We start from the raw sequence: 23,829 nt of genomic DNA on the forward strand, positions 1-23,829 counted from the left end.
TGAAATATACCAGTTTTCTTAAATGATCATGACAGCTTTAATATATGCTTTCTGAAAATTCAGTGAAGATCTGATATGCAGACCCAATGAAATCTCACTGAAAGTCAGGCAGACAGAGAAATTATTTTCATTGTATATTTGTAAAGAGGTATTTTATTACTTCTATGGGATATTAACCAATCAGGATTCATGACTGCATAATAAGGAAGGGGTGCAGTACCAGATAGATTACCTTGCACAGATGCAATCTGACTTAAACCTTCACAGAATTTGCATTTTATAAATTATATTATGAATCCTGTAACTGTAAAAACAATACAACTTTTCTTCTTCTCACATGTAAGTCATTTCCCTTATGCAAAATAGATTTCATAAGGATATAATTTTCAGTTATCTACAGCTTTATGCTTCCTTCATCACTTTAGCCTCTCAATGTCTTGTTAAGCATCTCCCTTCCTGCACAGGTTTAAAGATGTCCAGTGTTCAGAGCTTCCTTTCTGTACATTTGTGAATATTTTGGCTTGTACTTGGATAAGATATGACTAGCAGCTTGCAGGTTTTTTCATCTTTCAGCTGGGGATCTAGGGATGCTTTACATCCTTTACAATAACTTTACCATGTTTTACAAAGATGAGAAAATATTTCACAGTTTAAGGTGGAAACTTGAACTGGCCAGGTGACTTTGTGGTCAAAGTCTGAAGACAGGGAGCAGAAACATAATATTTTAGCTTAGTTCTCTGTTCCAGCAGTCATGGTTTTCCTACTATCCTCAGAGAATACAAGCCTAAGAAATGTACTGCCACACCATATAATCTGTGTATTTCTGCATTTACTTTCAGCTGAGCTGGATGTGATACATAACTTATTTACAATTGTCAACTTTCAGTGGAATTGCTGTTACTTAAGTATATTTCTCCACCAACTTTTCCCAGATTAATGTTTCACTGTCATCAATTAACAAGAAAAACCTATCTCAAACTAACTATAGTTTCTATATTGTACTTTCTGCATATCCTTAAGCTCTTTTGGATAAATTGTCTTGAGAAATTCAATTGAGAGAAAGGGAGGAAAAAAATGAACTTTGTAAAAACTTAATCTCTGGAGAGGATTAACCCAAAAAATACTTAAAAGAAAACTCTGCATGTGTAACACCCAAAGAGATCGAAAGATCCCTATTAATTACAAATTCAGCATTAAATATCACCATTTTCTACTTGCATGAAACAAAGACCTGCTACATTTTTGTGAAGAACACTAAAAGACATTAAGCCACTGACATGCAGTGACCAAATTTCGCATATGGTGTTCATTTAGGATCACACATGTTACCATAAAGATATGGGTAAATGAAAGGGCAGGACTCAGTAAGAAATAAGTTGTCAGGGCCCTGAGGGCACCAAGATCATCATGGCCCTTCTCGGCCATCCAAGAGCTGTGTATGAGCCTGGTTCCCCATACCAGGTCTGATCCTGACCCCCAGCTCTGGGCCAGCAGCACTGCCTGGCCTTGACCTAGCCCAGTCCCCAAGAAGGTGCCTGATGCCTTTGGCTAAGGCTGTTCCAGCTGCCTCCCAGCTGCCCTGTTCCCTTGCTGGGGCAGTGGAATGTGTCCCTGCTGCGAGGTCCTGCCCTACTGCCCTGGGGGTCCCCGGTCATGGCCCCCGGCATCCTTGGCCTGTGCAGTGCCTTGACTTTTTTTTGGGAAAAAGGTAGAATAAAGAATGTAATAATTATGAACACATAGCTAGATTAAGTACTCACCAGGGACAGAGCAATCTAAGAATTTAAGAATTAACACCAAGGGATGAGGAATTCAGCACAGAGGTATAGCTAGAACTGGGGCAAGAGTTTCAGCAAACAGTAAAGAAATAATATGGAGTTGATTCTCCAGGACATGGTGGAGAGTCACCAGATTGCTTGGGTCTCATATCAGCTGAAGTTATTATATTCCTCAAATTCGGTTTGCACATATAGATAAGGGATAAGACCTTAAGAGTTCTGATAAAGTGACATAACAATCTTAAAGCTATAGCAAGTATAGAGAAGTCATATCAGACTTCCAAGTATGAAATAGTCAAGTGCTCAACTTGCAAACTAGTGGTTATTTTATAAAACAATCATATTTAATGGAGATACAGTGGAAGCTTAAATAAGTCAGGGTTCATAAATATTTTGAGAACCACCATACCTAGATCACTGTCTTCTCAATGTTTTGATCAGAAATGTAGACAAACTCTTCTTAGAAATAAGTGTTTCTACACAAAACTGCAACCAATGCATGTGACAATTTTAGAGCTTTCTCAGAAGCCAGATAGGCAATGGAGCAGTGCAGGACTGTGCAGAACTTACTGAGTGTTGCTTGTTTAACAGCTAAGGCTAATGCCAACAAGCTGAATCCAGTTCTCTGTCCTAGTTTACACTGAAAGTCCACTTGGGTCATGGCAAGGGTTGTCTGCAAGTCAAAATGAGAGTACAATGAGGGATATTCAGCTCAGAAAACCGTGTAACCTGATAAAAGGAAAGCCCCTCTGAAAAAAGTTGAGAACCTGCACCTGAATTTGTGGCCTATCAAGATGTGAGTGAAAGATAGTCGTGTTCTGAAACTCAAAATTATAAATCCATTTCAAAATAGGAAAAGTTATTGAAAGAACGTCTCTCCTATTAAAAGAAGAAATTAAGTGGCTGCAAATTGAAGATACCTAAGGTAGCAAAAAGTACAAAGACAGAGCAAAAGATTACCTTGTTGACTAATATAAGATTACATGGGATAAATCTGGACAGGGAAGAGTAAAAAATTTAATGGAGAGTCACAAGTGAATGAAATAGGCTGCTTGTTTGTTACTATTGTATATAAGGGAAAATTGTAGATAAGGGAAAAGGTGGAAATTCTTTTTTGTGAAAAAATGTGGGTTTGAATTCTTGAGAGATGAGGTTGAAATTGTAACCTTGGATGAAAGGCAGTAATTTCCATAGGTGAGGAGAGACGACAATGGACCCTACACGATTCAATGTGAATCAAGAAGAAGCCACTTTATTGTTCCCACAATCCCTTTATATACAGAGTTTTCTATCTCTACATGCGGTCACTCGCCTTTTGATTGGTAAAAGCCCTCTTGCATGAGGCAATCACGTGGCTCGGTAAGTGTCCTTATTGGATCACCTAATTCCTGGTGTTCTTCCCATGTATCCGACTGCAGATGTTTTCTTCCTCTTATCTTCTTCTTGGTATGCGGCTACGTGTTTAGAAGAAGCTCTCTGATGGCTGGTTCACATCCTTTTATCTTCTTCTTGGTATGCGGCTGCATGCTTAGAAGAGGCCCTCATATGGCTCGCTCATCACATGTTCACTGTCCTCCAAATACAACCCCACATATAGGAAAGAAGTTCATTGGAAATAGTAAATTTTGAAACTAAAATCTGCTCATGGGCATCTAGGCTGATTGGTTCTCTTGGCTCGACAGTAACCTCTCAAACAATAACAAGAATTGGTCATCAAGTCCTCTGATTAGCCAGGAAAACCTTGAAGTCCTCCAGACAGGCAACTGATAAAATTCGTCAGGTGGAAAACATGATGCTTAGAAACACTGAGATCTCTAGTTCCCTACTGGGATCTAAAAGGAAGGAAAACTGGTGTCAACAGAACTTGGAAAGTACTATCAAGCCTGCACCTGGTGGTCAGTTTATGAGGAAATGGGGGTTCAGAGAGGTAAACTGTCTTCTAAAGAAGCAGATTTCCATTCAGTTAATATTAATATTAAAAATTTAAATTCTCTTCAATCAGCATTTTCCCCATGATGATCTATTCTGTCAGAAAACTTAGGAACAGCAGCAAGAACTGAGACTCTGCAATTTCATCTTCATGGTAGTTTTCCTGAGCGTCTTGTTAGGAAGGCCTTCTCAAAGAACATGGTAGGAAACAGGTAAAAAGATGGGTTATTTGGAAACTAATGAGAAAGAGTAGAAATGAAATTAAAATCCAAAAGCTGTAGTACTCAGATGGTTTTTTAGCCTGGAGGCTTATTGATTGACATTGTTGGGGGATTGAACCACTGGCAGCATACTATTTTATAGCAAAAGAATTCACATGCTTTGTAGGCACAAAGCAGACTAGAAAAACAAAGAAAAATAGTGATGTTTTCTGATGATTGTTTTTCCTCACTGCAGTTTTCGCTTGCTACAACACAAATAGCAGCATGCACAAGGTTATATGGAAATAAATGTCAGCTGAGTTCATACGAATTACGAATAGGAAGGAAAATGCCCTGTTACATCCATGCAAGTAAAAAAAATGGCATTCGCATTTGCAGTAGTGAATGAAGACATATAAAATATTTAAGTGCACAAAACAAGAAGACCTCTTAATCTGCAAACCCTGTACTTTACAAGTATTTTGTCAATGTGAGCATTTTGCACCAAACTGCTCCTGTGTTGAGAAGTTCAACATCTTGCCATGATTTCTTGCCATAATCTGGTATGCTTAGTCTAACAGGTGAAACGCTACATCTGAACCTAAGTTTTTACACCATGAAAAACTTATCTAAGGAATTTAAGAGCAGAAGAAAACCAGAATTACCATTAGGTGGAAGTAAAATGTTAAATGTCGCTCTTTTTTTCTGCTACAAAGTCTTATATGGCTGCTTCTGAGCTGAGAGTATACTGTTGCACATGGTACATAAGTACATAAGTACAGCACAGTGGTGTGGAAAGATATCTTTCTATTTAAATGCCTTTAAAAAAAATCACCAAACATATGTGAAACAAACATTAAGAAACCCCTGAGACAATCCTCAGATGTGTGCTACACAATTACAACTCCACTTCAGACCAACAATCCAGTTATTTTGATACATTTTCCACATTCAGGATTTAAGCTGAATAAAGGGATGTTTTTTGGGGAAGAAGGAGAGAAACAAAGCAGGAAGCAGGAAAATGAGATGTATTAGGTCAGAACATTCTTAAGTCATGGTTCTCTTTTCCTCTTATATCAACAGTTCCCATGTTAAATGCAGGATCAAGGAGTCCATCTCAAATATACGTAAACACTACCAAGTAGAGGAATGCTACAAACTGAGTTCTATCATTCAATTGTAATTTGCTTTTTAATTCCAGCTCCCCACATGTAGGACTGTGTCCCTCGAAAGGTTTCAATGTAGGTGAATACCCACAGGTTTCCTTAGATATGTCCACTCTGAAAATTCTGTCCAGTAAGAAAACAAACAAAAAAAAGACACTAGCAATTTGTTTGAACTTTCAACTATATAGTAGGCTGCATCTCTATGAAGGTTGCTTCATGTCCATATTCCTGCAACAAATGAACACAGATTATGCACAGATTAGTTCTAAAGCATGCATACTGTGTGTTTAGCAATCTAGGAAATTTATGCTATACTAAGCATTTCAGCCTACCTACTCAAGGTACATGTATTGTACTCTTTCTGATCTATTAGATTCCCTGCCTGTGTGCAAATGCATGTATCTTTCTACCAGGACAATCCTTGCCAATATTTCACTTTAAGGGATCCCATATTCATCAGCTACCCAACATGTGGCTAAGAAAAGACAGAAAAGTTTTGACTATAAAAGGGTTCTACTTGGATATTGTCAACATTTTGAGAATTGAGAAAAAGGTTATTTACTATGTACTTTAAAACAAGCAAAATCCACTGAACTTTCAAAATGTTCACTACTAAAATTAATAGATATTCTCATCAGGTTTACAATGTAGATATTTGCTTTGAAACATCGATAACTGCTGAAAACCTGTCCAGACCAGTGATATTATTTTTGCTGCCAATAAAAATAAATATAGGGCATAAATATCCAACAGAAACAAATATTTTTATTTTTAAATATTAGAGAAAAAAGTATGGAAAGGAAGGCACTTTTCTTCCCTTTTGCTCTTTGATTCAGCTTCTTTTCTTTACAGACTTCTTTCCTTCAGTTAAATTCTCTCCCCTTCAGTCTGAGCCATCTCAAAATTCTTTACTGTAGTGATTTTCTTCTCCATTCTTCTTTTCTCCAATGAAATTATTTTTCCTTCCAGCCCCTTTTTGCTCATTCTTTTTTTTTTTTCTTTTGTGTTCCAAACTTTCCTTGAAGAACATCCCTTCCTGATACAGGTCTTATCCTTACTCTTCTCATTTCTTTCCCTGCCTGAAAAAGCTTGTTATCTATACTATGTGTACCATTGTAGGCTGAGAAAGTGTTGGATCAGGCAACTGCCTTCACCATTCCTTTCATGTTGTCTTAGCTTTCCTTATCTGGCCTTAGTTGTGTTGGAGTGAGCGGCACTGAGAATACAGACCAGATCTGATGAGGGGTAATGAGAAGAAGATGAATCCTGTTCAACACAGCAGCCACTAAACACCATTGTAGTGTTTAGTGCAAAAAACAGTGCTTCCCTCCTAACAAACAGTCCTGTTTCCGCACAAAGTTTCAAGCAGCGCTCTGAGCCTAATGATAGAAATAAAGGATAAAGATTTGTTTCAAATATATAATGTGTGCTGAACCCACTGATAAAGCCAAAGTACTTTGAAACTCATCCTTTCATTACTAGCTTGCAGTTTGCTGCTTCTCTTTCAGATGTTGTTTGAAAGCTTGTTTATTCCCAGCTACGCTACAACCACAGTAAAAGTTATTTTGCTTCTCTCTAAAAAACTTACCTCTGTCATTATCTCATTCCTTTTTTGCTTTGCTGTTTCAGACTGCCACAGTATAGTTAGTTGTAAGTTATACAATCACTGTAACCTGTTGGACCTCAAAATTAAAACAGGTTTTGAAAATGCTAACTACAAACCAGTGTACTGAAGGACCAGTGGACCAGTCTGGTTGTGTAGTAGCCCTTATTTAGGTGCAATTCATCCAGTCTTACTTCTTGGGAATACGAGTACAGTTCATCTCTGGGTAAAACATGTTTACTGTAATAGTGCAGGTGTAACAGAGACCCCATGATGGTCTCTTTCAGGTATGCAGAATGAGGAGGAAATCAGCACATGCTAAGGTCCAAAACTAAACATGGTTTAGTGCGAGGTGTCCTTGCCCATGGCAGGGGGACTGGAACTAGATGGTTTTAAGGTCCTTTCCAACCCTAACTATTCTATGATTCTATAATAAAAAAGAAGAATAATAATTTCAGAAGTGTTAAAGCTGAAGGAAGGGCTAGGAAGGAAAGCAAGGGTTGAGATGCCAGGCTTAACATTTTTGTAGAATATGCTGTAATTATTCCTGCAATATAAATGACCCCATACCATACAAAGGCACCTCTAATAAGCAAAAAAGATTAGACAAAGGAAAAAATGGAATGGGGTAAGAAACACTTCAGTTTATTAATTCAGTAGTACAATTTAAAAGGAAACTTTTATAGCTTTTAGTCTGATACAAATTTGTATAAAATAAAAAATTACTTTAAAATGATAATACTATATAATTTGAGACTGTCACTTTTGACCATTAGCTTTTAGAGTTGCAGGGATACACTCGTGGTCCAGAATGTTTAGAAGATTAAACTGAAAAACTATTATAGGAGGTAAATTTGTAAGATTCTTTTTTTAACAAATTAGTTTATGAAATGTAAATCTGACAAACAGATCATTGTAAGGCTCTTACAATAAATTGGGAAAGTTGGGCACAAAAAAGACACTTTTTGTTTGCAGCTCAAAAACCAGTATTTGCCCAGTTATCTTCAGGAACAGATTTAAAAAGAATAAAGCAGCACAGGATGCACAAGCAAACTCAGTAGCTGTATGATTCATAATGCATCTCAGAAAACTTGTTTCCTATACAAATGTCAGGAGTTAATTTTCCTGTCACTTGCAAGAAACTATATTTTTTTTAATCATTTATTAATTATACTACCACAGACCCCAGGAATTCCAGTTAAAGATTAGGGATCTCTGTGTTGGGTGCTGTTTGCAAAGCAGAAGGAGTGTGCACTTCTGGTTTACAAGAAGAAGCTCAAGGATACTGACAAGGGAAGACAATAGCTTTCAACAGGGTAAGCAGTAAGGGCAGAGCACTCGAAGCATCTTTGTCATCAACAGTTTCTGCAAACCTCTTATATGCAGTAAGTTCTATACAGGAATGAGAAGAAGGTTACACGCTAACATTATGAGCTTTTTAAAGCGTAAAGGGCACTGTGGAGAAACAAGAAAGGTATGGTTTGAAAATCAAAGAAAGGAGTGACAGAGGATGCTACTGTAGATTACGCAGGCACAGAAGTCAACCACTCAGGATCTCAAGCTGGAAGAAGTAAAGCTCAAAGTGAGGAAAGATTGTAAAAACCTAGAAAAAAAAGGCAAATTACTTCTGATAAGTGAGAACTTTAGGAAGTTGAGGAGAGGGGTCATGTAATAGCTCACAGTAACAGGTCAGCTAAAATATCTATGCAACAGCATTCTGGAAAAATCAGCAAAAATTGTGTTTTGAGGGGCAGTGAATAAAAAATATCTTTCAATCATTTAAATACAAGTTGAGTAGGCTCTTTAGAAAAGTTTTAGGTGGAGGAAAGGATGTCTGTGAGATGAATTATGGAGAAAAAGTCTGCAAGACTTGGACACAACCTGGATATGAGAAACTGAACATGGTATATAGATGACAGGCTTACAGAAAACCAGGATAATTATGTTTTCCACAGTGATAGAAAAAGAGTTCACTAGAAAAAAAAGGGTTGCAGTGGAAGGATAGGAAGATTCAAGGACCTTTCATCACCAGCCACCCTTCTACAAGTTACACAAGAACCCTGTGATCTCTAGGCCAGTGAAATAGTGTTCAACTTCATGCATATCTTGCTCAGATCACCTGAGTTACTTCTTTTAGAGCAAAGGATTATTTGACTTGAGCAAAGTTAGCAGAATCTGGCTTGTGACAAGAGAATATTTGGACCATAAATATTTGTTTATAAGTAAAATATCCTTTAATTTATAACATACACATCCTAAATGTGTATGTTATGTCTGAAACAAATTTAATTACTTTTAAATTTCAGATAATATTTACTTCCCAGAAATAGCACCAAAACAACACTGCTAGTGACATCTCACAATGAAGGCTGAAACACAAATCTAGTAACTATAATTGTTGTATGGTCTGACGTCACCTAATACAGTCCTTCCTGCCTGCCTGCCTGCCTGCCTTCCTTCCTTCCTTCCTTCCTTCCTTCCTTCCTTCCTTCCTTCCTTCCTTCCTTCCTTCCTTCCTTCAATCCTTCATGGATTGAATTATGTTAGCGAGGAAAGTTCAATTATACCCTTACCAGGGGTTTCAACAGACTTTCCCAACTTACAAGCAAATTATAAATATACCATTTAAACTCTCAAGACTGACAAATAGCGTCTTTTAAAATCCAATGAATCATTCTTTTCACACTCACTTTAATTCCTCTGATGAACATATGATTGGACTTTCAGTCTCTTAAGTTAAATATCTGAGGACCCATGAAGTCTCCTTTTCAGAATGGGGAACAAAATAATAATGCATATTTATACATACGTAAAATTAAATATGTATATAAATATTTATATAATTATACACACATCTCCACATATATATGCATTTGTATGAGACACATATACATATATGACACATGTACAACACATAAATACAAAAAAATTGCTACATATAACTTGTGTATAAAGGCATATATGTAGATCTGTGATCATAGTAATAGAGCATTCTAAAATCACACATTTTTTTCTATACAGTTTAAATCAAAAGTTTACATCTAGATCTTTTTAAAAAAAACCGAAATCCACAAAACAAAATAAACAGATTTTCACTATTTACTTCCTTGAGATTATAATTTGACTCTAAATTCACATGGCACTAAAAGATGCCATGAAAATGAGGTTTACCTTTAATCAATAATGTTGGAAAAGACCAGTCACATTTTAACAGGTCTAAAGTTGTATTTTATCCTAGAAGATAGTACTTGAAACTGTAACCATAAGCAGTCCCTGAAGATGGAGTGAAAAACTACTGAGAGACACAAAGAGTCACTCTATACACTCCAAGAAAATAGTCATAGTCTGATCTGGTATATGTGATTGTAGACTAGAATGTGTCTAATTTATACTGAAGTTGTTGTTTAATAGTCTATGTTAAGTTCTTTTGACATTTTACCATCAAGGAAGTAAATGTAGTAAAAATGGGTTAAAGACATGACTGTCAGGACTGCAAGGTTATGGCTGTGCTCAGCCAGTATACTGTGGGTGTATGCAGAGCGCATATGAGAACAGAATGAGTCAGAGCTGTCTAGCTCAATGGTTACAAACAACTCAGCATAATAGATTTCTTTTTCACTTGTCGTTATTCACAGGAAAACTTTTGCCAAGTTTTCAGGCTAAGATTCTGACCAGAAACAAAAGAATGAAACTACTGTGCCCCTGATCTTTACTCCATGGCCACAGATCCACATACTTGATTGTGGTGGTCAATGACCATCTGCACCTCTAAAACATTCCCAAGCCTTATTTTCCTTCCTTTCACCAACAGCACACTGCTGATCTGCTGCTGTGAATCCCTTCTTCCCATCATGTGCTGAAGTTGTGAACACAGGGCAGATGTCCTTCCTGGGGCTGCAAGTGGACTCTCCTGACTCCATCAGCTCAGCCACTGGAGAAAGCTGGATGCAGTGAGAAGGTTTCTATTGGGAAACAGAATTTGAAGCAAGTACATCTGTAACAGTTATGTTACCTCTGAGGAAAGGCTCGATCTGATTGCAAGCTGTAAAACCAACCATGTTTAGTCCAGTTTTGCAATGTAAGTGATTGAGATCCTGAGTTCCCTATAGAAGACGACATTCAAAACCACTTTTGGAACTCATTTATTTCTTAAAATTTCTATGTTATTTGTGTTTGGCCCTTTTCCAATGCAGATTTATGCCACCTTCACATGGCATTTGCTAGTAGTGATAGAGTAATTGTGGCAGGAAGTCTAACATGGGAATAAACGGTGACAGGTTTGCTTTCAGTTTTTTCCATTCAACAGTGGTGAGATGGTCTCTGAATTTTAGACCTTGTCTATCACCAAGGCCTGTGGGATACGATGCTGCAATTTCTTTACCTCTAAATTGCCAGGATCCTTGTGAAGACTGGAAGGTAGAAATGAAACATGTACAGATGACCACTTCTGTATCATCCATATCCTGAGCAGCCTGGATATTGTAAGTGTAGTCCTGCCTCTAGACTGTGCATCTTGTGATGTCAGTGTACATCAGGTTCTACCAAAGACAGAGGAGAGACTCCATTTTCCAAAGAAACCCAAGTTTTAGGTATCAAAGCCCAGTCAGCTGAACACTAATATCATAGATCTTTTAAATTATTATTTCTAATCTCCACTTACATAAAATATCTATGAGAATATTAAAGACAAGAAATAAAGAACAAAAGTTTTTTTGGTTTTTTTTTTTTTTTGTTGTTGTTGGGGGTTTTTTGTTTGTTTGTTTTTTGGGTTTTATTTTTGGTTTTGGGGTTTTTGGGTTTTTTTTAATATTGTTTAACAACAGGTAGTCTACAGTGAGCCTTGTGCTCTGGTATTTGCTGCAGGCTCCTTGTTGTAAGAGTGAAGGGAAGAGAGTGAAGCGTAAAAGAGTGAGGAGTCAGCAAGTGGATTAGCTCAGATGTAACTCCTCGTCTTTCCCATCAGAATCTCTTAGTCTGTATTTAACATCTATAATCTAAGAACTCATCAGAGCTTAAAGAAAAAAATTAGATTTATATGAAATCCCACCAATTTTATTGGATACAGGAGGAAATTTTGTAGGCAAAGACATTTGATAAGAATCTTTACTAAAATTTTTAAAATAAAATTAATAGCCACTGGAGCCACTGTTTGCTTTCAGTCACAGTTAAGTAGTTTTCATTCAGCGACCAAAAAATTTCAAAAATTATCTTTGCATCCAGCTCTGTGTTCTTTTATTTCTCATCTAACATTTTGGAATTAAAGTAATTTTATAAATATAACATTTATAGAAAAGTATTTTACTTCTCCTTGAGGGAGAAAAACATTACTTGCATATTCTGCTACCACATTTCAAATGTTAATAAGCACATCCAGTTACCATATCATGTGTCAGTTTCAGCATTCAATAACCAATTCTATTAATCTATTTATTATCTCAGCATTTCTATTGTTTGTTTGGTATGCTTTATTATACCAGAGAAATATATAACAAATTATAATGGATAAGTATGTCATACATTTCCCCAGATAAGTAATCACTTAAAAATCAAGGAATAAATAAATATTAATTTTTAAATTAAAGCTGTAATAATTTCAGCAACAGAACTCTTGCCTGAAGTCATTACAGATCTGCTTAACAGTAACAAAGAAAATATGAAAATGAGGACCCTATCATCTGTCCCTTCTCACCTGGGAAGTAACTCAATTCATTTAGAAACATCAAAGGAGGAAAAGATTAGAAAAGTTGGTACAGAGACATGAATATCTTTCTTACTACCCCTTTCTAAATGCATCCTTGTAAATATATGATCATTTTGGGGGAAAAAACTTTAATTTATTCATAGTACCAGCAATGTTGCCTAACAAACTTTTAGTAAAACAATAAGAAACTATCAAAGTTCATGTCATGTCCCCTCCCATTCCCAAATTCTGCATGTCTACTAAATGATAGTCTGTTTCAGATGACAGCTAACAAACTGTAGGTCAAGAAGCAAGAAACCTCCAGAGTCACCAAAGTCCTAGTTTCAAACTTTTCTTAGCTGCAAGTAATGGAGCCTTTATATTAACAGTGACTAGCACTTCTGATTTAATAGTTCGTATTGAATCATGTCATCCTTAGTTATTACAATTATATGCATTATCTTTTCCTAAAATGTCTGTGAGCAATTTATGCCTTTCTCAAATATTATTTATTTTAAGTCATCCAGAAAATTATGCTAACAAAGTGTCCCTGGGCTGCAGATTGTAGCACTTAAAATATTTGATTCCCAAATGCAAACAGAGATTGGCAGCTTTAACTAAGATGCATTCATACAGCCCATACATTATCTGCTTTCTAGGATGCAGGACTAGAACAGCTTCAGATTTTTGGTTTGATTACATAGGCTCAGAAGTTTCAAATTTACTTTCAGCCAATGCTATAAAAAACAATTAAAATTCACTTTTTTCAAGCTTCCAAGTTAACAAACTCATCACTTATAATATTTGTGAAGTCTGTACAGCAAGAGACAGCAAGATCAGTTTTTAAAATATTCACATTGAATGTCTTGATATATTTTTCTATGCATGATAGTAAAAGCGGGATTTGTTGCCCTGTTTTCTTTAACTTCTGCCTGTCTCCCTCCAAAGGGGTTCTTGGTAAGATAAAAAACCAACACCAACACCAACAAAAACCCTTAAGGGAGGAAATAAATTACCTCTTCTTTCTCACCTCCTATATTTAGACAAACAGTTTTCCATTTCTCCTATTTCTGTGTTAAGTGTAACATATTCTTGGCAACCAGACGTGTACAAAAAAATCCTCAGAAAAGTCTGGTAATTTAGCTGGCCTGAGAGCTTCTCTGACTGTCCGACAGCAGAGGGCATTATCTTTTACACCTGACATGAGCTGGCAGCACATTTTACCATTATTTCCCTTTCATAATCTGCTCACACAGTCTGCCTTCTTCCAATGTTATCAACACTTACTCCTGAGCATGTACAGGAGAAAGGTAATGGTTATGTCAGCATATATTGTTCAGTTAAAAAGTAAAGTGGTGTCACCACTGTAAATGCTGCTTTTAACTACTTGTGCTTATTACATCTAAACACTACTATAACCTGACTTTCACTCTGTCGTGGTTTGAGCCCAGCCGGTAACTCAGAACCACACAGACCAGTTTCATGATCAATGAGTCTATTGTATTACAAGTCATTACCATGAAGTACAGTGAAACAAGAACCTTAGCCCAGGCCCCCCAGCCGATAAACGCTAAAACAGCAAATAGTGGCTGTAAGTAAGGTACAACATGCTGAAACTCTGAGATCAAGCGCAACACGTCTGAGAGCCAAATAATCACCATTGTGACGAGTAGTAACAATGAATGCTTATCACAAATATGATTAAACACACTCTGGTCAGATCTGTCGTTATCTCAACCTTTCGTGCCCCACGTTGGGCGCCAAAAAGAACTGTCGTGGTTTGAGCCCAGCCGGTAACTCAGAACCACACAGCCGCTCGCTCACTCCCCCCCCCTTCTTCCTCCCCCCGCTCCCGGAGGGATGGGGAGGAGAATGGGAAGAATGTAACTCCCACGGGTTGAGATAAGAGCAGTCCCGCAACTAAGGTATAACACAAAACCACTACTGCTACCACCAATGATAATAACGATTAGTGAAATAACAAGGGGAGAGGATACAATTGCTCACCACCCGCCGACCGATACCCAGCCCGACCCGAGCAGTGATCTGGGCCTTCCGGGTAACTCCCCCCGGTTTATATACTGGGCATGACGTGCTGTGGTATGGAATACCCCTTTGGCTAGTTTGGGTCAGGTGTCCTGTCTCTGCTTCCTCCCGGCTTCCCCTCCTCCCTGGCAAAGCATGAGACTGAGAAAGTCCTTGGTTGGAATAAACATTACTTAGCAACAACTAAAAACATCGGTGTTATCAGCGTTGTTCTCAGGCTGAAAGTTAAAAAACACAGCACTGCACCAGCTACTAAGCAGGAGAAAAATGACTGCTATAGCTGAACCCAGGACACACTCTTTTGCCAGGAAATTGAAAATGTGTCTTCTTGAAGCTTTACCTAGTGAAAGGTGCTTTCTTTTTGCCAGTTTTGTCTTCTCATACATTTTCATCAGAATCACAGTGTTTCCCAGTCACTTTTTCAGACTCTTCTGTAGTTGTCAATTAGAAGTAGGGGAAATGAAACCCTATGAGATGTTGGCCTTTTTCTTTGCTCTGAAGCGAAAAGGAAAACAAACAAGATAATAGGGTGGCCCTCAGCCACTCGGTCTATACATTTTGCTTCTTTTTCCATTATTCTACTGACTCAACAGTCATCTTCAAATCTTCCTCATAGCAGGATGACTGTGCTGGTCATGACATTGAGACAAGATTATGTTGAAAAATAAGGATTATTCATCAATGTTTATCTCCTTCACTACTGTGAGCAACAGGCTCTTTTCCTTACAGAAAAATTAATTATCAAAGAGCCCAATTTTTCTGATTTTCCAAAAGAATTACAAATGGTCTTCTGTCTTCTGCAAGACAAGCTGCAACACTTAGCCCTAATGTTAGCCTTAATGTTGATTGTCTGAGTTCTAAACTGAAAGGTTGGATTGTTGCATTGTGAGGAAACTTCTCTCAATGAACTCAAATAAAGCGAAAGCTTGATTTTTTGTCTCAAGCGATTGCATATGGGTGGGATCCAGAGCCTGATGTTGGCAAAGATGATTTAAAATAGGGCTTATCACAGTAATTTACAATGAGCTAAGCAGCTAAAAAACTTTGCTCTTAAAAAGTGGCTATTGATAACAAATGCTTAGCTTTTGTGAGAGACAAAGAGCATGTCTGTTTACTTAAGCAACAATATTCTTTTCCTTTTTACTTCTTTTCACATAGAAGAACACACACACAGGGAGGCCGTATTCTGATTCACCCATCATGAACAGAAATGCAAGGAGAATTTCTTTTGTGTAATCTACATCATAATGCTATTGGAGCCAAAAAACAACAGCCTCACTTACAAATTTGAAATTGAATATGCAGGGCTGGCAGATGGAACAAACTTTTTAATTTTTAAGCTAAACATATTTGAACTGGGAAGTTAGAAAACATGACAGACATTGAACTTCAAATATCATTTTTGCAGAGACACATTTCATAATGGTATCATCCTTTAATGTTGTTAATGTTTGCTTTCTCCATTTAGACTGTCTTGCAGCAATTGTAAGACAGTCTAAATGTCTTACATTACATAGACTGTAACTCACGTTAATGGCAATAAAAGCAGGCACTCCATTGACCTGCCTGAATGTCTATGGTGGTTATCTACACAGGAAAGTTAGAGTGCCAGGATGGGAATTTACTGCACAGTAGCTGTTTTACACAGCTGTTCTCCTCCACAGTGAACACCCTAGCTGCATCCTAAGTAGGATTTTTTTGTGTGGTGTCTTCTTCCCCTGTAGATGCAAAGCTATCCATCTCACATTCAATGCTCCCTGAAAAACACTAACTGTTCTTCAAGTTCTTTGAAACTATTTATTACATCAAAAATATTGAAAATTATCCCATCCTCAGTTTATTTTTTTTTTTCTTACAGCAATAGAAACTGTTCTACAGAATGTGATAGCTATATGAAAGTTAAAAAAATATTCATCAGAATTTTTGCAAAGGATGTGTTTGGAAGGGGCAGAAATTACGCAGTGCTTATGAACAGTCAGTGCCTCAAGAGATCTTCTTGGATCCAATCAACTACAGGGTCAAAACGTTTCAAACATACTCATGTTTTGACTTCTCTGCTACAGACTAGTTATACACTTGCAAATAGCTCTGTGAGGAAAGTCTGACTACTGAATGTAAACACACAATTCTGCTGACTCTAACTCAGGCACGTTGGTCTTACGGAAGGATTTTATTTTTTGAGGATTGTAATTTTTATTTCTGTGACTGCTCTTTTCTGATTGCATCAGTTTTTCTTGCAAAGGCAAATTAAGGTCTTTGAAACCATGTACAATTGAAATTAAATTGCTAACATACAACAACTAAAGTCATGAATGTATTTGGAATCATCTTTACCAATTTGTTAAGGACAATACACTTGATTTTGTACTCATGAAATGAAGTCTATTGAAATTATAATAGATGAACTCTCAGAAAGACCATCCCTTTATATTTTGACACAGAAAGCACAGAAATACTGAAGTAACACAACTTCTTTCACCAGCACTTGTGAACATGTAGGGACCTGTTCCAGAGATGTATTTCCTTCTTGATTCAAATGTCTAAAATCTGAAAAAAAAAAAAAATCCAAATATAAGCCAAAATACATGACACCATACTGTAGACAGTAATGGGGAGGAGGAGCAGGAGGAGAAGAGAAAGGGAGAGGAAGGAGGAATCTTACTTAAAGTATGCCCTGAATGTCCCAAAAATAAAAGGTAATGTTGATTGTGAATTAATAAGTGGTGGTAACCTGATTTTGATGTAACACAGCTTCTCTAAAATTATATTTGTATGGCTCTACAGGACAATTGAGGAGTTGAAAATGTGTTTGTCTACTGGATAGATACTTTAATTGCCAAACAAACACAGGATTAAGAAAAAATGCAGTTAAATGTGCTCTGAAGTCCTCCTAGGAACAGAGCTTCACTTGTTTTAACTATCTATCTTTCTGTTGAACAGTCTCCCACATCTACTCTGCCTTAATCTACCTAATCATGCCCCTTAACGACAGCACCCACAATCGTGATACAAATCCAGGAAACTCATCTTCATCAATAACATAGATAGCAGGATCGACCACACCCTCATCAAGCTTGCAGATGACACCAAGTTGATTGATGTGTTTGGCACACCTGAGGGATGAGATGCCTGGGCAAGCTCAAGAAGTGGGTCCATATGAACCTCATGAGGTTCAACAAGGCCAAGTGCTATGTCCTGCATGTGAGTTGGGGCAATCCCCAATATCTATACAGACTGGTGAATGATGGGATTGAGAGCAGCCCTGTGGAGAGCTTGTGGGTTCTGATGGATGAAAAGCTGGACATGAGCTGACAGTGAGCACTCATGGCCCAGAAAGCCAACTGTATCTTGGGCTGCATTAAAAGAAGCGTGACCAGCAGGTCAAGGGAGGTGATTCTGCTCCTCTACTCCATTCCTGGAAGACCCCACACGGACTACTGAGTCAACACATACAGGAAAGACATGGACCTGTTGAAGCACATCCACAGGAGGATCATGAAGATAATGAGAGGGGTGGAACATCTCTCCTATACGGAAAGGCTGAGAGAGTTGTGGTTGCTCAGCCTGGAGAAGAGAAGGCTCCAGGGAGACCTTGTTGCAGCCTTCTAATGCTTAAAGAAGGCTTATAAGAAAGATGGAGAAAGTCTTTTCTGTAGGGCCTGTTGTGATAGGACAAGGAGTAATGGTTTTAAACTGAAAGAAGGTAAATTCAGACAAGATATAAGGAAAATTTTTTCATAATGAGGGTGGTGAAACACTGGAACAGGTTCCTAGAGAGGTGGTAGATGCCCCATCTCTGGAAACATTCAGTCAGGCCGAACAGGTCTCTGAGCTACCTGATCTAGTTGAAGATGCCCCTGCTCATCGCAGGGGTGTTGGATTAGATGACATTTAAAAGTCCCTTCTAACCCAACCTATTCTATGATTCTATGACATGTCAATAGCCAAAACTCTAGGATTTTTCTCGGAGACATCTATTGGTGGACAACATCTAGCTATAAATCTTGCATATATTCTGCTCCTCCTTCTACCTGCTAATGGGCCAGGTCCTACTATACTGGTAAGATATTAAATTAATCACTTCTCAGTTATGCTTAGTATCTAGCAAGGTTGGGATCTAAATCCTGGTTTAAATCTAGTCACATCAAGAGAACTGCGTGAGTAAAAAATCGAAGATGTTAAGATGTTGTGGTTTAAATCCAGATAGTAACTCATCACCATGCAGCCGCTCCCTCATCTCCCTCTTCCCCTTCTCCCTGGGCAGGATGGGGAGGAGAATTGAAAGAGTGTAAAATCTGCAGGTTTAAATAAGAACAGTTTAACAACTAAAGTACAATATAACAGTAATAATAATAGTAATAATAATGATAAGGGAAATAACAAAGGGAGAGGATATGAAACTAAAAAAGGAAAGGAAAAAAACAACAATAAACACAAGTAATGCACAATACAATTGCTCACCACCCGCCAACAGATACCCAGCCCAACCCAAGCAGTGATCTGGGCCTTCCAGGTAACTCCCCCAGTTTATATAGTGGGCATGACGTGCAGTGGTATGGAATACCCCTTTGGCTAGTTTGGGCCAGGTGTCTTGTCTCTGCTTCCACCCAGCTTCTTGTGCCCCTCCTCACTGGCAGAGCATGAGACACTGAAAAGTCCTTGATCAGAGTAAGGCTACTTAGCAACAACTAAAACATCGGTGTGTTATCAGCATTGTTCTCAGACTAAAGCCAAAACGCAGCACTGCCAAAACCAGGACAATGTGAAGCGGAATCATTGCTACCTGGAATCCTATAAAACTGTTTACAAAAGCTAATATTTATCTTGTAACCAATATACCTACAATGGACTGACAATAGTGGTCCAGTTTGCCTGTTTCCACTATCTTGCAGAACTGTGTCTGGGTACATAACTGTGCTCTAGGGATGTTAGGCAGGCTGGGCTTGCTCTGCGGCTCAGCAGCTGAATCACTCTGGATGCGATAAAAAACTACAGGGAAAACTGAGAACCTGCTCCTACGTTATACAATGAGGAATTTTTCCTTTAGACACATACAGAAACATATGTTTAGGATAAAAGTGAAATCATCCATATATACATACATAGCTTGTGATTCACTGCTCAAGTATTTTTTTCCAAACCAAATTGTGTTCATAGAGGGTGTCAAATAATGAACCTTAAACCCCAATGATAATAGTAGTTTTAGCCTTGTCCCACAAAGTTTCTTTTGCTAGTGAACCCAGATCTTGTTGTGGACTGTAATCTAATGATCTATTGCAGCTGGTAGAGTAGGAAGAAAGTCCCACTTTAAATTTTGTTAAATATCATAGTAACATCTTCCTACAAAGTATCTTCCTGCCAAAGGGGGTAGTCATGTGTTGGTGTGTTTTGTTCTGTACCATCTCTGTCGTATTCCACACTTACTTTCCAATACTGAGAACTGGCTTTCAGGAGAAAGAGAGATCCTTGAGGAAATACTGAAAAAAATAGAAATGACTTCCAGTTTCAATCAAACTGTTCCAGTAATCTGTAATTTTGTTATAAAGAGGCAAATTCAGCCCATTGTTAAAAATATAGCAGTTGATTTACTAGTAGAGGACCCTTAGGAATGAACTGAAATTATAATGTTATTTTCAAGTGCTGCACTTTCCACAGTTTAAGAAACAGTTTTCTTTGAAATAAACTTTTCTTTCAAATCTTTCTCTTCTCAAATAAATTCTATTTCATATATAATAATTTCATGGCTGCTGTCTTGAATGTTTTCTGTCATTGTGTATTTCACAGTTCTTGACTAAATTGAAATGATATTGTGCAAATTCAGTTTCATATGCGTAAGTATCACTACCATGTTTCAATTTAAATGGAACTGATTTGCAAGTCAAACAATAGAGCATTTCACAGCAAGTAGATAAGACTCTGCTATATGCAAGTATGTTTGCAAATGTGTCTCATATTCTTGGATTCAAGTTTTAGAAACCTGCAGTCAAACCTCCTACCTACATCTGTGAACAAACACATAAGCAACTGGGAGTCTGTTTAAACCTGGCAGATGGACAGTCCTTGCATGAACAGATTGCAGGAGAGGCAGTGTGGGATGCAGCGCCATCCCTTTTGAACTTCAAACTCGAGCAGTCTGAGAAAAAGAATTACACAATTAAGGTTCCACATCTCAGGTTTTTTGTAGATGGAGGCAAATTCTCTCCCACCCCACCTCCACAAAGTCCTTTTGCTCAAGTGGTTTGATTTGCATTCGCTTCCATTATGAGCAAATTGCTTCCTAATATCTCCTGATCTGTGGGACATGCTGAAATGCTCACACTTTGTGAAAGATAAAAATATGCTTAGGGCTTGTATCTGTGGAGGAGAGAGGTAGTTCTTGGATTTGATTTCTTTACAGCTGATCGTTTTCTTTGGCTTGGTTATGTAAAGACAATATCGCATTTCAGTCTGATTTGGCTGCACTTCTCACTTTCTGCAAAAAGGGTGCTGTAAGCTTAGGATAGAGACTTTCATTAGCAAACTACAGCACTGCCTGAACTAATTTCACTAATGAAAGCAGAAAGGCAGGTAATAAAGACATGTTCTTCCTTGCTTATGTTGTGAGTCCTTCTAGTGCTTTCTTGGCTCCCTTCACAGCTGCTCATGTACCTTTATATAAAATTTCTTTGGTTTTTTTTCTTTCTAAAAGTCTCCCTATCATGTATTTTTGGGTCTTGCATCATTCAAATTCATGCTGCCTATCATCTCCTGCCAGTGGGTGCTGCACTTTGTTTCTCAGCTTCTCACAAAATCAACGCAAAACCTCTTTACATGTCTGCATAATTCTCTGTGTGATCTCCCTGAATTTAACCTCAAAGAAGTTGATAAATTCATATGATAGGGACAATCATATCAAACAGGACAACTAGGTATGCAGTCTTCTGCTATGAAAGTAAATATATCATCCTTGATACATTACAAACAAATACAGCCTTTTTTCCTAACGTATTATTTTGTTATAATGGGTCTTTAAGAAGCCCACTTTCATTCCATAAAAAATTTAATCTAAGGGAAAAAAATACTTGTTTAAAGATTGTTCCATTCTTAATAGTGAATAGATGAATAATTGAACCAAGCAAAGCTGCTCAGTTCTCAATTCTTATCCTGCTTTTTGAATATTGAAATCTTGTTGACTTATTCTGGCAGTGGTATCAAAGACAAAGAAGGAAAAATGTGTTCTAATAATTCATTAATTTCCTCATCATCATTATCAATACCTCTGTTTCGGTTATCTGGGTATCCATAAGGAAAACAAAGACCACATATTTTTTGTCTCACACTAGTAAGAGATGGTTATAAAATCCCAGTGCATGAAAGCAATAGCATTTTTATGCATTTGTTGTACAGTGTAATTATATAATTGCGTTTGATAATAGGTAAAAGCAAAGGCAGAATGATTCTTATAATGTATGTTCATTTGTTAGAAAAAAGTATTAGGGTATACTATGATTGTAGCTTTTTCCCTGTCTTCTTCATTACTATGAAGAGAAACATAGCTTCAAAATTTCTCTATGATTGGCAAGCACTTGTTGAATAAGAGCAAATAATCTATCATGAGCCATATTATATCATGCATTTTTAATATTGAAATGTGCACACTTGTAGACTCCTTACTGATCTATACAATTGCTGTACATATTTTATATTTTTTTTACTTGTAACAGAAGTTTAGTAGCAAGTAGAACTGGAGAGACAAAGGAGACAGAACAAAATTCCACAAATGAGCTTCACAATAAATTCACATTAAAGCTGAATAAAAAAAAAAAAAAACACAGAAGGACAAAGAGGAGGCCAAAAGGCAGTAAAATCTCAAAGGAAAATCTTGCATTCTTTAATAGTGTAGCATGCAAAGACCAAAGCAGAAATTGGACACTTGGAAAATTACTATGTCCTGGGTTCAGCTATAGCAGTCATTTTTCTCCTTCTTGGTAGCTGGTGCAGTGCTGTGTTTTTTAACTTTCAGCCTGGGAACAACGCTGATAACACTGATGTTTTTAGTTGTTGCTAAGTAATGTTTATTCCAACCAAGGACTTTCTCAGTCTCATGCTTTGCCAGGGAGGAGGGGAAGCCGGGAGGAAGCAGAGACAGGACACCTGACCCAAACTAGCCAAAGGGGTATTCCATACCACTGCATGTCATGCCCAGTATATAAACCGGGGGGAGTTACCCGGAAGGCCCAGATCACTGCTCAGGTCAGGCTCGGTATCGGTTGGCGGGTGGTGAGCAATTGTATCCTCTCCCCTTGTTATTTCACTAATCATTATTATCATTGGTGGTAGCAGTAGTGGTTTTGTATTATACCTTAGTTGCGGGACTGCTCTTATCTCAACCCGTGGGAGTTACATTCTTCCGATTCTCCTCCCCATCCCTCCGGGAGCGGGGGAGGAAGGGGGGGAGTGAGCGAGCGGCTGTGTGGTGCTGAGTTACCGGCTGGGCTCAAACCACGACATACTATTTTTATGTTCCCGACACAAAATAAAATTTCCAAAAGGAGTCCTCAAATTCCTCACTTTTTTTCCATCACAAGTACTCCAGAACAACATTTTAGCAAAGACTATTACCAAAGATTTTTTAAAGCAAGACAATCTCCTGCTTTCTAAATATTTTCAGTATCCATGTGTGATTTTAATGCTCATGAACTGTATCAGACCTTCAGTCCGGCAAAGTGAAATTTCTTTACTATCCATTGGTCCAGTTTAGAGCTGGCAGAGAATAGTTCTCCCTACCACCTACCAGTGCTCTCACCTGGCAGAAACGTTTCCCTGAGTGGACTATTTTTGGATCGTTAACTCCCAAGGACAAGGAGTATGTCTTTATTTGTTTTTCTGTCTAGCACAGTGTGAAGCTCAGCACAGAGATTCAAACTATATGTAGCAATAACAATAGAAAAAATAATTAATGATATGATAAAGAGATGTTTATCCTTCCCACTGTCCTTGTTAAGACAAAATGTTGGTAGTTATTTACAGTTAAACATCTCTAGCTATCTGTGATTTTTTATTCAGAAGGGAGGGATTTGCTTTGTCTCCTTTAGGTGATTAGTAAACGTTCTTAGTTCTACCAGCCACTCTAACATAAGCCATATATTTTCACCTAGTAATTTCAGAGGTGAAGACAACTGTTCTTTCCTTGTTTGTAAATGAATGTTGTCAAAGCAAACAACATATAGCTGAGCTTTAAACTACTTTTTGAAAGAAATCCATTCTTAAACCAAGAATTCCTAGTGTTGCAGGATGCATTGCATGCTTTAGCATACTGTTCTAAGGGTTAGTTTTCCTCAACGTTAGAAAATTACATCTTATTTCCAAATTCATTTTTCCTGCTCTCAGCACATTTGTTTCCACAGAATTTGAATCAAAACAAGCCCAAATCACTCTGCATATGCAG

Source organism: Strigops habroptila, chromosome 1, assembly GCF_004027225.2.
Source record: "Strigops habroptila isolate Jane chromosome 1, bStrHab1.2.pri, whole genome shotgun sequence".
NCBI lineage: Eukaryota > Metazoa > Chordata > Aves > Psittaciformes > Psittacidae > Strigops > Strigops habroptila.